Below are 16015 nucleotides of genomic sequence, written 5' to 3' on the forward strand. Positions count from 1 at the left end.
GATAAAAACTGAAAACCAAAAACGCAACAAGTGCTGTTCTATTTCGGGGATTTTGAGAGAGGTATTACCGCCTGTAATTAATTGCAATCATTCGTAAGATAAAATATCTTATACAAAATACGATTTCGCGAATTTAGCGCTTCACTTTCGAGGACGCTACCGGTAAATTTGCTACGCACGCCTTCGATTAAAAAACCATGCTTTAGAAAGTGCGTAAAAGTACCGTAAGAGAAATAGCCGATTTACTTCTAACAAAGCGCTGTTTCGCGTAAAGCGATTTCTCGAGATACTTCGCCATTAAACAATTCACGAAATTCGCGTAAAGGAAAGCAATTCGGACCTTTCGTTTTTGTTCGGATGCCGTAGATTTTGTGAAAAGTTACGGGCAGAAACGGTGGCGAAACGACACCGTAGACGACGGCGCGACGAGCCTTCGTGCCGGATCAGTTCGTGTACTCACGCGCATTGTTATTTTTTCAGCCGATTAACTCGCCGCCAGTAATTGGGTTTACGTTTCACGTATTCCCTTTCTAACAGCGACCGGACCTATTTATCTCGGCTACACCGAGTGATATCGAGTGACGCGAACGTCGGCTCGGATTACCTAAATATACATTTACGGATAGCACTAATTACGTGAGCCACGCGCGTGCGGCAGTGTTGGAACGGAAAACGCGAGTAGACAAAAAGAGCGGTGGTGACGGCCGTACGATCGGAAGCCCGTTCACCGATCGTAAAAATAAATCCGGGCGAGTACCGCGCGGCAGAGAATATTGCGAGAAACAGAAACGGTAGACCTACCGAGAAACGGACAAATGTTTTATCGTCCAAATATCGGCCCGAGCACCGCTGCTTTGCCAAAGGCACTACAATCCATTGTAATCCTGGGCGCGAATACGCCACCGGACAAATCGAAAAGCCAGACATTTCCTGGCTAAAGTAAGCCGCCGTTATAACTCGGACACGCCGAAGGCTACGAGATTCCGTTTAACGGCGGACGTCAATACTCTAGGCGGAATCGTGTTTGACAGAACTTATTTGGTTCCTTCGAATCGAAGAAGACAATCCGTTCCCGTCGCATTCAAACGGACGCGGCTAACCGGTGGCCGACAGAAGTAACGCGGTATAGGATAACCTAGGTGACGCGACGTTATTATTTGAGATAAATCTTATTCCCCCGTACGAACGTGAATATTAGTGTCGGTCGTGTCATTTATAGTAATAAATATTTAGCGCGAGTAAAATACCCGCTTAGTACCACTCGGATAAACTGGATTCGGCGACCAATAAACGAGGTCCGTGGTTATCTCGTCGACGCAGTCCCTTCGACGGTGGGAATCTCGTCAGAGGCCACCTTACTAACACCGAATTTACAAACGGTAATAGAAACGAACCGCCGTATTAACATTTAAAAGTTTTAATTGTACGTAAAAATAAACGAATTGTATAAGTGGCCGTCGTTTCGATACCGAGTTAAATCGAAAGACTGAAATACGTAGGCCGAGCTGCGAAAAATCGTCGAAAATACAGCTTATAAACTAATTATACGGGACGATGGTAATTAAAGACGTGCGGAGATCTTTGAAGAAGGAACTATTGGGTCCGGCTAGTCGAGGAGAACGGCCCCACTTAACTATTCTGATTCTTTCTTTTGCAAAAAGTGCAATAGGAAAAATAGCCATAATTCAAATTTGTAGTCGAAAATACTGTCAACACAATACTCTTACGAAAATCAAAATTTATTAAACTCGCGCAAATTACACATTTTACCCCAAATGTGCAGTAAAATGCCCGGACAGAACCGGTTTGATTTTTTGTTTCCTCTCATTTGTTACGCATCGGTATTAATGTCCCTTATACCGTGCCAATTTCGCTTATTAAACTTCACTCCACATTGGTACACGGAATGTTTCTGTAAAATAGCAGAAAACAATCATCGGATCGTTCATTTTTGATAGATGCGACAGCTTCGATTCCCGAGTTAGGAACTTGTTAGGGGCTAAGAACGTCGGGAGGTTTGTCGCGACACGGGACAAAAACAGAGATTTCTAATAAAACTACGAATTATATTTTTAAATCGACACGTTACGACAAGCGCGTGGAGGATGTCTCGCTTTAATTTTCTAACTGCCCCGGTTACATTAGAAGGAACGCGAAGGGAGACTGATGGCTAATCACTCGCTTCTCGTTTCTTCTAATGTAACCGAACGATGCCTGCCCGGGGTTGATTGTTTATTTTACTTGTCGCGCATTTTTCTTTCTCGCGTATCCTCGCACCTCAGACCGACGGAACTAACTAAATTACAAGCTTTAAAGAACCCGATTCTCTTACAAATAGCTCAAAATGTCTACTTACTTTCGCCAATTCCTTCTCCCACGGGCAAACGTCGTCCTACGTCGATCGTCGTTAGCGTACGCCGTCAATGGCGTTTTGCAACAAAATCTACCCGTGAATTTCAGAAATATGACACGTGGAGCGTTTTATCCCGACTTGCCGTACGTAAGCCTACTGTCCCGGCGAGTATTAGGTTTGGATGTTCGGAAAAAATTTGACTTCAAAATGAAGTCGCTGGGACAAAATTCGCTCCGATATTCTCTTAATGCGCATTTTACTGCTAATTTCGGATATAAATGAAGTCGCAGTTCTCCGACCAGTCGTGGTGCACATTTTGCCCGGTCGTGCGTTAAAACGACTAAAAGTTCATTTTGAGGGTACAGATCAGTTTTATATATATTTATATTTTAAAAAACTGTAAATAGTAAGAAGTAAAGTCTTCCGACCAATTCGAGATATGACACGTGACCACCGTCTATCTCTTCACACCTCGATCTTTTGCCAGCAAAATTTAATAGTATCGATGCCCCTTATACACAAGGTACTGTACCGTGTCAAATTTCGCTTCTTAATCTTCGCTCCATCCTGAGAAATTAAACGAAATAGACGCTAACACACACACACACACACACACACACACGCAGGGAATTTTTTGGCCTTTTTGACATTTTTGGGTTCAGGATATCTGAAAACGTGGAGATTTAAAAACTAGGAGGGTCAAATTTGACACGATTGCAATACTTTCTCTTGTTATATATAGATAACAGCCGGGGAAGAAAAATAATAAAATAACGCCAGTACTCCGTTCCCGAAAAATTAAACATTGCTAGGGAAAGCCTAGTTCTCGTTACTTTCGATGGAAAAATAAAAAAGCCAGGACCGATTGTAACACGAGTTATTCTCGTGTTACACTCGTTACCGAGTGCTTTTCGATCTACTACGGGGTACGGTATGGAATTATGGGTCGGAATGTACCGGTACCATTGTTATTTATCTAAATTGATAAATATGCAAAAAAAAGAAACAAATACGATTACATATCTTAGTAGGGAGTTTTCCCAGTCGGCTCCGGAAATAATTCCATTATACTTATTTATAAAAAGTGTAATTTAGAAGAAATGAATACGAAAACAAATTTCTGTACGTAGAAAATAAAAAGTACTTTACAAAAGCGGACTACTTTTTTCGCGTTCATTCACTACGACCCGCGGCTTACACAAGATCGGTACCGTCACCGATCTCGTACGATTACGTATCGACGACAACTGGTAATCTGTACGCCGACGATATAGGCTAATCACTAAATAAAATGAATGCGAAACTGGATATGTGGATGTCAGAAATGAATGCAACCTCAGATACTTTATCTTCCCACCACTTCAAAACCCATTACTTATAATAAATACAGATAACAGTTGTTATATTCTATTCCGTAACAAGTAAACGCTCTCTAGTGCGGTGTTTTTCAACTTTTTTCTAATAGCGACGACACCAACTCGGTCATTTTTACCGCGGCACCCCCACTTCTTCGGGTACTTTGACACGAATTTACAATATTTATTAATTCGTTTAAATTATATACTGCATTTCCAATACAGCGATAACAAAAGTAACGGTTACGTTTAAATCGATTGTTGGAGGATTTTGTTTTAATTTTGACTGGATTGAAGAAACCGAATCCGAGACACGTACAGTACTCACTTCAGTCAGTCCAGCTATTTCACCCTTTCGTGACCGTTGTGATCGACCGGATGCCCACACACGCGCATACATTCCTCCGCTTGGGCATCGGGTGATTTCTGCGATGACTGTTGGTAGCTCGGGCCCAGCAACTCCACGCACAGCGTGTTTCTGTGTCCCCGGTCCCTTCGTCTGTACGCTAAACTTACCACCTGCTTTGTCGCTACTAACTCTTTGATATACTCTTACCTAATATCAGTGTTTTGTGCGTTTGTGACCTTCCTGTCCCTCACCACGCAAATGGCTGCTGTATTGTTGTTAAATATTGTGAAATTTTTATCTGTAAATGATGGTGTGATTTCCAACGTCTTTTTTATTCGTAACGCTTCTTTACTAGTTTCGGCAAGAGCAATAAATTCGGAGTCTCGAGTTGATTGAGCAATGACCCGTTGCTTGTTGCTGCACCAGCTTATTTGCGATTCCCCCAATTTAAAGGCATAGTCCGTAAATGACTTCCTGTCGCTACTGTTACTATCCCAATTGGCATTGATAAAGCCCCGTAAGCACAGAGGATTATCCTTTTTTGTATTCTAAACCCAAATTAGCGGTTTCCTTTAGGTAGTTCGGTATCCTTTTGGATTGTTGCAAGAATTTATTCTGTAGTTTTTTGCCATGCCTGCCAGTTTGCTTTAGCCCGCAGAGTACAGTACCTAACGTGATCCGGTTTATCACTATCTACGTAACCTTCGAGTTGGTTGACGCAGACTCCTTCCTCTAATTTCCCTTTTAGATATGCTGACCGGAATTCGAATTGTCTTAAGTTACAACCATGTGCTGCAGCTAAGGCCAATAAAATAAATATGTTGCTGCTTTAGCAGTGCTAGCGAGGTTTCCTAGTAGTAGTTAATTCCTTCTATTTGGCTACAACCTTTTTGCCATCAGTCCAGCCTCGTATCTTTTTGCCCCATTTTCACCTTTAATACTATATATCCACCTTGTTCTTATTACATGTTTCTGGGAAAGATACTTAACTAGTTCCCACGCTTGTGCAGCGCTTATCGCATTAACTTCCTTGTCCATTGCCATACGCCATTCATCCGTTATGCCGTTTGCCCGAACACGCTTGCCGGTACGACTGGGGAGCACTAATTACCACGTATGTGTATGGATTATCGTAAAAGTTCGGCGGTCCAACGTTTCGCCGAAGAATCTCCCGCTGACCTGATATATCGGTCAGTCAGCGAGTTATCGTCTTCCTCGTTGTCGCTTGCCTCCGCATCTTGACTCGCTGTGGCGCTTCACTCGATGTCCTGCTCTCGATCGGCAGTAAGTTCTCGTCTCGGTATGTGATGACACAATCGCTCTAGGTCTGCTGACGATTGTCTAGCGGTATGTGTTTTCCGACTTCGCTCATCTAATTTCGCTTCTCGTAGAATCAACACCGAGATTGGCCGGACGGTAAATGGGATGTGTGGCTCGTAACCGATTAATACACACTCCTTTGCTCTTGGGTCGAATTCATTTTTCTGTTTGGGCTTATGAATTTGGACGTACTGTACGCCTTGCTGGCAGAGCACTTGATATAGAATACTTGTAATTGAGTGTTTTTCCTGTCCGTAGTTCATACATACGGTGTGCACATATTTTGTCTTGGGAGTCTGTCGTTGATGGCTGCTGTGTTGAGAGCCTCCGCCCAGAACTTTATTGGTAAATTTGCATCTATAAGCGTGCACCTAGCTTTTTCTAACAAAGTGCGATTCATTCGCTCAGCTAGCTCGTTTTGCTGTGGTGTGCGTGGGGCTGCGAGTTCGTTAACTATACCTTCTTTTTCTATCTGGTCATTTCACTGCCCATATTCTTTATCATTATCAGTGCATTGCCTTTTAATCCCTTTTCCTTTTCGTTTGTCAATTTTGCACTTGTATTTGATGAATCTCTGCATTACTTCATCTTTTCTCGTTGAAAAATACACTTCACTCTATCCCGAGTAATCATCTATGAACGTTAATATATAACGCGAACCACTTAGAAACGGAGTAGCAATCGTCCTCCTAAGTCACTGTGTATGAGGTCGAATAATTCACTCGCTCGAGCCTCGGTTCTTGATTTAAATGTTGTTCTATGGCTTTCACCGCCAGCGCGCACATAACATACGTCGTCACAGTTTAATGCCTATTGTTTGCAACCTTTTCAGGATTTGCATCACATTTTTACCTGGGTAAGCTAACCTGCGGTGCCATACAAATGAATTTTCTTTTGAGTGTATGCGAACTCTTTGTATACATCCAAGATATATAAATCCTATCGTTTGGATGCCTTTACACGCACTGATTTTTCGTTCGTTATGTAACATCTATTTCTGACAAAATTAGCGGTCATTTTTCTCAGACATCCGACTCACAGATAATAAATCTGTGGTAGTCTCAGGGGCATATAAGGCATTTTTCAGTACACAATTTATGCGTTTATTCTTCAGCTTTACAGGTACTAACACGTCCCCTTCTTCCATTAACAACGGCGAGCCGTTAGCAGTACGCATTAATGTGATTCACTGGTCTAAACATAAACTCTTACACAACTAACGTATCGGACAGTGGAGCTGTCCGATCTATCACATCCAATCTATCAATATATCGCGCGACTTTATCGATGGGACTAAACACAGCATCGCATAGGAATTTTGTTTCTTGGCGTTGTCTCGCTTCCGCATTCAACTGCCTTAAGATCCCTCTTTTCACACTCGTAACAAGTACCGTTAAACTTTCTATTCTTATTCTTTTAGCAGACTGTTTTCTGTGATTGGGGGACTCTGTCTAGCAATAGGGCTTGACATCAGTAGACTTTAGCTCGTTCTTGTATGCATGGGCAAACGTCGTAACTGAGCTATCATATTCGCTAGGTAGTCGGCGCAGTAACAGCAACGCGCGTTCCTCATCACTGACTTTATCACCCAAGCCTCTAAGGTATGTATAATTTTCTGAAATTTATCTACGTAATCGTTCATACTTTCAAATGTCTTCTATAAAATTGAATAAAACTACCGACGAAGTTGAATCGTCCTTCGTAGACGGAGTTCTTATACGGGTCACAAAGTACTTTCCAGACTTCCCTAGCACTTTCACAACAACGGATGAGCGTTTGCGCGCGGCTAGCGAATCTTAGAGCAATTGCAACCAGAGCTTTTTGCTCACGACGTCTTCGGCTTACTGGAGCTTCCTCCCTCTGTTCAAGTAGACTGCCGTCTTCTTCCGGTGCTATCACGATAGACCACAAATCTTCTCTCATCAGTAACATCTTTATATTAAACTCCCGCGACGAGAAATTTGACGATCCTTCCAGTATTGGGAAGGACGAAAGCGGTTCAAGAACAGTTGACGCCATAACTCGCACGTTCTAGTGTTCGACCTGTCCAATACGCTCAAAAAATCTGCAAACACAGTCTGATGACGTAGAACACGACTGGGCCCAAATTTAAATCGATTTCTGGCAGATTCTTCGTCTTAATTTGGGCTGGATCGAAGAAACGGCGTCCGAGACACGTATTTCGAGACTACAACTTACGTTAGTCCAACTATTTCACCTTTTTGTGACCCGAACGATACTCTCGACGTCCTCGGTGCCCGGCCATCTACGACGAGACACCGAGGACGACAAGGTGTTACGCGTCGATCGACCAGATTCCCACACACGCACATACAAGGGTAATAAATAATTTAGAATTTTAATTACGTGGAAATACAGGTATCCCTCGATTAACGTGGTTAATTAATCCCTCGATCCTACCGCGTATATCAAAATACGGTATCTACGTTAAGTAAAAACAGCTAGTAAAGCCCCGTAAATTAAAATTTCTGCCACAATTAATTTCGCGCGTTAAGCAAGGGCTACCCGTACTCGTACCGTAACTTTTAATAATAACGCTGGCGAAAGCTAACGTAATAATTTGTGTAGGTAAGGGACGGGCAACCTTCTACGCGAGGGCCGCATACGAGAGAAAAGAGGAAAAATGACCATTTTATTCATACGTAATTATAAATTAGCAATGGCATACTTAATTTAGCTTCCGGAACCGATATCGGAAATATTCGGTTAAATATTAGTCACTGCTAGTTATAAATTAGTTTCCACCTGTCTGTTGGCCGGTTTCTCGTTTTAATTTTTACCGAACTATTCACATACAAAGGTGTAGAAAATAACCTTTGAACTTTTGTCGCCTACTTTCTTAAGCCGGGAAATTGATATATTTATTCATATTTCGTGCGACGTCGCTCATCCCCGGTTTAAAGTATCGCGTCGAGGTTTTCTACTAATCCTTTGACACGTACAGTACTTCTGTGTGCGCGCGCCAATAGTAAGTTACACGCGTGCAAATTAAACGCTTACATTTTAAAATCATAACTAAGTTCCAATTTTCTTAAATTTATAAACCTTCCGGCGGACTTTTTAGAATTACATCCGTTTTGTTACGGAAACGAGTTCAAACTCGGGCTTTATCGGTCCGAGTGTCTTAAAGGGGGTGCGTAACTGATTTATACTTTTTCTTTGAAAGAAATATTACGAAAGAACGTATCGGGCAATTATGTTGTTTACAGCATCGTTTTCGGTTAAATCCTTTACACATTACTTTTTATTGCCGGTATACCCATCGAACTAAATTCTTCTTTATTAATTATAGAGAAAAGCCGTTCAAATACTAAAAGATTACCCAAAAGCAGAAACGAACCGCGGGCTCGAAATAACACGTAGGTGTAGAAAAAGGAATGACATTATATCGATTGAATTGGTTTAAAATTAAAACTAAATTAGTGCCGGGAAGCGGAAAATTTACGTCGACCACACCCGGCGGCAAATAATACGCGACGATAAAGAAGTTTGTTGGAAATAATGCGACAAAAGCGACGGCGAAAAGCGAGAAACAAAGCTTAACGGCGCCTCCGACGCTTCCGTAAATCGGAGAAGCCATCGATTACCGTTAGTGACGTCACAACCGGCCACGACACCGGGGAGGCTTTCGATGCAGCCAAAATCGAATTCGTAACGTAATTGGAAAATTTCGTTAAAACCGTCGAATCGAATTTTTTTAAAAGTGCGTCAGTCTCGTCGTTATTTTCGGAAAATATCGCGCAGCCTATTCTTATATCGTCACGACAGAAAAGGATTAGTTCGTCCTCCACGTCGATTAATATTTAAGCGCAGTAATTAGTCACTTTATTCCGTATTTATATCTCTCCTCGCCCGGTAAAAATGTCGGAGAATAAACGACGGGTGGGCCCCAAAATTCGGCGGCGCATTTTTAGTATACGGGTATTAGCGGAATCGGAGGATGCCGGGCCCGTCGTTCTCGTTCCGGTCGGTTAGTTGTTTAAAGGGGATACTCGACGGTGGGAAGCGAAAGATGCGTTACAATTATACAAACTATCGATACCGACCCATTTCCGGTCAGCGTTATTCCGAAGGAGTAGAAAAGAAGCGGAACGGCAGTTATTCCGATTCTCACGCCATTATCTTTCGGTCCGTAAATCTCCCCGCCCATCCCGGAAATCACGGCTTCGCCAATACGTTTTTCGCCGTTTAACCACGAAACCGGGAGAGCGAAGGCAGGAACGATCTTCGCGGAGACGGGAGCGGTTTGCCCCACTCGAGTGGCGGGCGATGTGACGAAATAGCGGTAGATTTTCGACGGGACGTTTAGTAGGTTACGAAGCGGACGGGACGGAGGTTAGTTTCTAAGCGAACGAAATCGCCCTCCTCCAGCGAATAAACGCCGCTTTATTAGGACAAAAGTAAGCCAATGGGCAGCTTACATTAATATATACCGAAGAGAGAAATAGACGAGGGGGCCAGAGCCGGGCTTAAGAGAAAGAGAAAATAGAGGAAAGTGCGCGGGTCGAGGAAGGTAGGCCCGGCTTCCACCGAATTGGCCAGACAAAGGTGGGAAACGACCGACGATTACGGTTAAGAGAGAGACGACGGTAACGAACGGATATTTCCGAAAGAGGAGAGGAACCAGACAACAAAACCAGAATCGGCGAGAGACGGATTTAGAATTCCGTTTTTTAGATTCGGCTTGTGGCTCGGTCGGGGAAGAGAGGCAAAAACAAAAGTCCTATCTTCGTCGACTCGGCTGCGGAACAGCGGGAATAAAAAAAAAGGCAGTGAAACCCGACGACTAACAAAGGCCTTGGCTTTTACGCGTCGTTTTCCCGAAGAATGAAACTTCGAAACAACAAGGACGAGCCAACTCTAATTACGACGAAAGTTCTTTCCTTTCTTCGTTGACGGAACAAACTCCGGTCTGGAGCCACCGTAAACGGCAAACGCGCCCGAAAAATAAATAATCGATAAACGTAAGACGATTGCCGACGGATACTTAATTACCGAAGGCGGAAAGGCGCCTTTCTCTTTGCGCGAAGAAACCGAAAAGTGGTCTCCGAGGTAGAAACGTTGGAAAACGCGCCCGTGGCCAGAAAGTAACGGAGATCTCGGCGGCTTTCCGCCGCCGACCGTCAGAAACAACGGGAGGAACACCGCCTTTAACCCGACACGTAATATATGGAAATATGCAGAACCCCCCGGCCGGATAGTCGCCTACCGAGAAATCCATTCCCTCCTATAATCAACGTATTTCCCAGAACGGTAATCGTAATTAAACGCACTTAAACGCAATTAGCCGTCCTGGGAGCCCGGCCGGGGCCGCCGGCCATTTTAAAAATTTCCGGGGACGGGGGAACTTCCGAGATCGGCCGAGGTGGCCGATTGCTCGAACCCGAAATGCTCCTTCCGTTGGATATTTGCCCGGTAGGCAAAGATCGGTGTGTCCCGAGAACGGGAAGGAATCGGAAGCGGAAATTGAAGTAGAAAAAAACCGTCAGACCCGCGTAATAGGGTAAGTGGGAGTTCATCGCCGCCCGTAAATAAACGAAAGAAACGGTCCCGCCTGCGCCCGGGTCGGTGGCCGACCGACTCACTCCAACCCAAACTTTCCCAAAGCCCCGGCGGTCGACTTCTTCTCGTCGCGGGCGGAAACCCACCCCGCGTCGCTTTCTTCTCCGTCCGAAAAGACTTCGATTGTAGGGTAATTTCCGCATGCGAGTACACGCGACTGGGAAAGACGACGGAACGGCAACCGTCGACGGTTTCCATCGTCCGTTTCCGCGTGTGAGTACCAAGCTTTAGTTTACGATTCTGCCGCCGGCGCTAAACTACCGGACGATCACGCGCTTTTCCTCATTTATCACCCGCGGTATAGGTACCCCGCTGTTCCTCTGCCGGTAAAAAGGAACCAAATGGCACCAGAAAACTCGAATATAACGGACGTCGGAGGACGGGCCGGAACCTTTCTACCCGGCGTCGAAGTTCTCTCCTTTCCTTCGGGCCTACGAGGAAAAAGGTAAGTCGGGTACGTCCTCATCCCACCGTTTGGCAATTTCTTCTTTCGGTCAACTTCCGCTGGCCCGCCGGATTAGTTTCGTTTTTAGTCGATAGATGGCGACCGTAGATCCGTTCGACTCCCGTTTTCGGAAAGAACTTTCTACTTCCGTCCGTTTTTCCGGACCGACGTCGGATTTAAAAACCAGAAAGAGACAGAGAGGGACAAGTAAAGTTTCGACCGCAAAGAGGTATTCCGACAAGGAGGGAAAGAGAAGGGAGGGAAGAGGCCGAATTGGGCGGTGGAAAGCCAAGAGAGACGACGAAACCTCTCTAAGGCGTATTAATAAGGGAAAGAAAAGCCTTATTTTTCCTCCCTCACCGAAAGACACCCTTCTTTCCGCTTCCGGTCCCGTTACCAAATAACGTCCCCGCCACTTTTCCGGATCCTCCGTCCACCTCCACGAATTACTCTTATCCGAGGTGGTAGCCTACGGGAGACGTTCCCTCGGTGACCGAGACGATTCCCGCCGCAAGTTCCGAATCGTCCGCTCATCCCGTGCCGAAAACGTAATTAGAGACGAAGAAGGAGAGCGCGAACGAGAAGGGAAGGAGACGACGTCTTCCCGACGATCGATCGGCCCCCGTCCCTCCCCGGCGAAAGTCCTCCGCACCCGGGGAAACCCGGACGTTACTTTCTACACGTCTAGGACACTGCTAATGCCGACCTGTTCGTCCGACGGAGGATTCCGCCGCTCCTTTCCCTTCGCCTTCTCCCTCCCGAAAGGGGAAAGGACCACCTTCCGGCGGGAGGCCGGCGAGTCACCCGGTTTCCGGAAGGTCGGAGTCCGGGAGGAGGTCGGCGGCTCCGATCGATTCTTCGACCGCCGGAAAGAAGTCGACGTCCTCCTCTCCACCCGGGAACGTCGACGCTAAAAGCCCGGGGGAGGAAAGTTACCCGATCGACGACCACTCGGGTGCGGGGTCGACTCGATGGTAAAAGTCCGCTAAAAGTCGGGACGGAAACAAAAAGTGGTGCTTCCGCCGGGGAGAAAGGGCCGTCTTCCCTCCTTCCCTCTTTCCCACTGGAATCGTCTTCTTCCGCTCGACCAGACACCTCGTCGCCTCCGAGAGGCCGCCGGCTCCCGCGAACGGCGGCCACCGAAGGAGTCCCCACTCCCTCCCGCCCGCGCGCCGTCCACGGCGGGTGGCGGGGATCCGACGCGGTCCCCGGAGCGCGCGCCCGACGACCGAAACACCCTGGGCGCGGATCTTCCCCTCCGATTCCCTCGTCCGTCGACAGGCGACGGTCGACCCCCTCCCGGAAGGGGGTGGTCCCACGATGGCCGTCTTCCCCCTCGGACCGTCCGACAGACGAAATTCCGACGGGCCTCTTCTACCGTTCCTTACCTCGGTCGGCCGTCTTCTTCCTTCGAAGCTCCTCCGCCGAACTGACGATCCACCGTCTCCCTCCACCCGTCCGCCGCCTATCCTTCCGCCGCGAAAGTTAGTTCCTCCTTCGTGCCTTTCTCGCCTCTCGTTTTCTCTCGTCCGTCCCATCCCCTTCCCGGGAGAGACCCGGGGCACCGGAGGAGGGGAGTAGGAGGAACCCTCCCCTTTCTCCGGCCCGGGACCCGCGACGAATTCCGTGGCCGGCGGCGGCGGCGCGCCGATCGGCGTGGAGACGCCGAACCCGGGAACCGGTTCTCGGCCGGAGTCCCGTCCTCGGCCCCGAAGTTGCGCCGTGGCCGGTTCGGCTTTGACGCCGACGGAACCAAAAGTAAAAGACATCGGGCGGAGGTGCGGGCGCCACCGCCGCCATAAAGGAGCGGAACGAGACGCTTTCCGGTTCCGCGGGGAGAGGGAAGCGACGGAGACTCGATAGGAGCGGGACGGAGGAAGAGGAAAAAGTTTAAAAGAGAGGCGGTGGAATGTCGCTCCCCGGGCCCGAGGGGCGAATTTCCAAACAAAGAAACGGCGGAATTTCGAAGGAGGAAAAGAAGACGGCACCGGCTTACTCTACCTTTTCCGATTCCCCGTGGCCGCGACGCCCGTTTTAGCCGAGCGGGGAAAGACGGAAGTCGGGGTTGGGCGGGAGACCGGGAAGGGGAGAGTAATTCCAACGCGAGTGTAATTGTCTACTTCCTTCGTTCCAGAAACACTCGGAATTTTACCCAATCCGGCGTCGGTCGTTCGGAAGGACGGAGAAAAGAGAGAAATTCGTCCGACGGGGGAGGGTGGACAACCCGTCTTTTCGTTTAATCGAACGTTTACGCGCCGTGCCGCGCGCAAAAGGTTTTCGTTTTACCCCTCGACCGGGGGCGGAAAGGTCGATTCCTCTTCCGGTCCTCCGCATTTTTTCCGAATTTAGGAGTGCGTCGACGGTGGGATCCGCTTCCGTCCTTTCGTTTTCTCGGGCGGCTTACCGGAAGCCGGGTTAATTTTGAGGATTTAGGGGCGGAGACCGAAAAGTTCGGATAGTTTCCGGCTTTCCGTTTACTCGAAGAACGGAGTGGCTACGAATTTTGCGCCGGGTGCGGAAGCGGGGCGCAAAAGGCCGCCGGAATCGGGTAAAGGGGGAACGTCTTACCGTTAAACTCGAACGGCGAGTAAAAATTTACGCCGGCCTTTTCCCTCCACTCGGCGGAGAGAGAGGTGGCGCCCCGCTGCCCGGTCCGAAACGAGAAGACGACCGGACCGGTCCCATTTTTGCCTCCCGTGCGGTAAATATAGGCGCCGGGCAACTTTCTCTTTCCGCTTTTTACTCGTTCCATGGTTTTTCCGTCTCCCCCGGACCCGGCCGGGATTAACGGTATTTCGTTCCCGGGCTTCGCTTTTTAGGAGTCGGGCGGCAGAAGGCTCCCTTCGGCCGATTGCCCTCGTCCGTCCCCCCGAAAAATTTTACTCTTTCCGCTTCTCCCGGCGGATTTCTTCGGCGGCCAATTGCGGGTGCGGACCCGCGGCCGGAAGGGAAAGAATCGTCGTCCTTCCTCCGCTTCTCGGACCGGCGCCGTATTAACCCGGTTAACGCGGAGGCGCCATCTCGGTGGCTCCCGCCGTGGACAAATGGAAAAGGCGAAGGAGGGAGACGGAGGCGGGCGTTAAGGCGGGGGCAGAAAGGAAAAAAACTGCTTATCACTTACAATTACTCGGGATTGCCGTCGTTTCCCTCCGAAAGGCCCGTCGTATTTTCCGGGAGTCAAAAATCGAGGCGATTAAAGTAAAAATGTAACTGTCTTGCCGCCTTTATCTTAAACCCTCGACCGCTCCCGGGTGGCGGCGCCCAAACCTTATTTTACGCAATTTTTCTTTAAGCCGGGAAGATCGCGACCGGAAGGGAGAAATAAAATACCGCGGGGCGACCGACGGTTTACTACGCGCTAGAAGGGACGGAGACGGAAAATTCGAGTACTCTCCTCCCACCGGCCGGAAGAACCTCACCCGCGGCCGTTCTAATGCGGACGTAAGGAAATTGTCCGTTTTAGTCCCGCCTCGGCCGGTGTGCCCGGTTCCTTCCCGGAGTCCATTCTCCCGCCCGACTATCTCCGCCGGCCTCCGCCGGCCACCGGTGGAATAAAACCTCGGTTTACCGCGGTAGTTTGGATTTTCTTAAAACGGCGCAGAAAAGACGGAAAAGTTATCGCCCGAGCGAAAGAAAATAAACGGATTTATAAACGGTTAATTCCCATCCGTTTCCTCTAAAACGAAGTCCCGAAAGTAATTAAAAAGCGTAAACGAAATATTTTCGGCAATTTCCACATTCTTATAAGTAAACTCGTAAACGAATGGTAACTTCGCATTTACCGTTGCGCTTTTAACGAGAAGCGAGCGGAAAAACAAAATGAAAATGTATAAAATAAATATTAAACTGGCAACAACGAATTTTCGTATTTCACGTCGCCCAGTTTTAAAGTGGCATTCGATAGTTTTACCAGTAAAAAGAGAAGAAAACACGTAAGAGGGAAAGAGTTGCCGGTAGAAGCGCTGTAATTACGTACTTACAATTTGCGGAAAGAGATTGTATTTGTAATCGTGGCCGATTCGTTTTATGCCGAGACGCGCATTTCCCGTCGTAAAAAATAATACAGTTTACTGGGAGTGCGGCTTCCTTCCCAGTAAATTCTATTAAAGTTTACTGGGAATAGCTCTTTAATAAACTCTACGGTATTAAGTTTATTAAACGATACGATGTGGACGGAAAGTGGAGAATATTGGCGCGACGCGATACCGTATAAAAACTCCGTAAAATAGAAAACAGTAAGTTCTCTTATACTAACGACTGCCGCAAAACCCCGGTCCGTAAGTCGACGCGCTACTCTTCTTTCGCCCCGACTGGCGAAAAAAGGGTAAAGGGGTACGCCGGTGGCCAAACCGCCGGTCTCTCGGCCGACGGGTCGGACCGACCCTTCCTATTAAAACCTAACCACCGTAACGGGCCGTTTCGCTCTTAAATCTCTTTTGCCCGTTAGCCGCGTAACGAACCACGCCACCGTCGAGTCCCGTAAAGTGTATAAAGAGAGGCCGGAGAACGATTAAAATGTCGAAGCAAATAATTAATTAAAAAAGAGATAAGCGCCGATACTAAGACAATAGACGACGGTCGTCGCTCTTTCGTCCCTACCGTCCGACGCC

The 16015-nt window shown here is 47.5% G+C and overlaps 1 protein-coding gene across 1 annotated transcript in view; it reads right to left on the minus strand.

Moving 5' to 3' along the window:
• The window catches only part of LOC136981990 (fat-like cadherin-related tumor suppressor homolog), a 461240-nt gene extending 448356 nt beyond the window's left edge, over positions 1–12884 (minus strand). The window contains 1 exon segment of the mRNA XM_067278416.1: positions 12794–12884. The gene's annotated coding sequence lies outside the window, so the exon portion shown is untranslated.
• Positions 12885–16015: the final 3131 nt, after the last annotated feature.

The sequence above is a fragment of the Centruroides vittatus genome, unplaced genomic scaffold (genome assembly GCF_030686945.1).
Source record: "Centruroides vittatus isolate TY-2023 unplaced genomic scaffold, ASM3068694v2 contig_8, whole genome shotgun sequence".
NCBI classification, from domain to species: Eukaryota; Metazoa; Arthropoda; class Arachnida; order Scorpiones; family Buthidae; genus Centruroides; species Centruroides vittatus.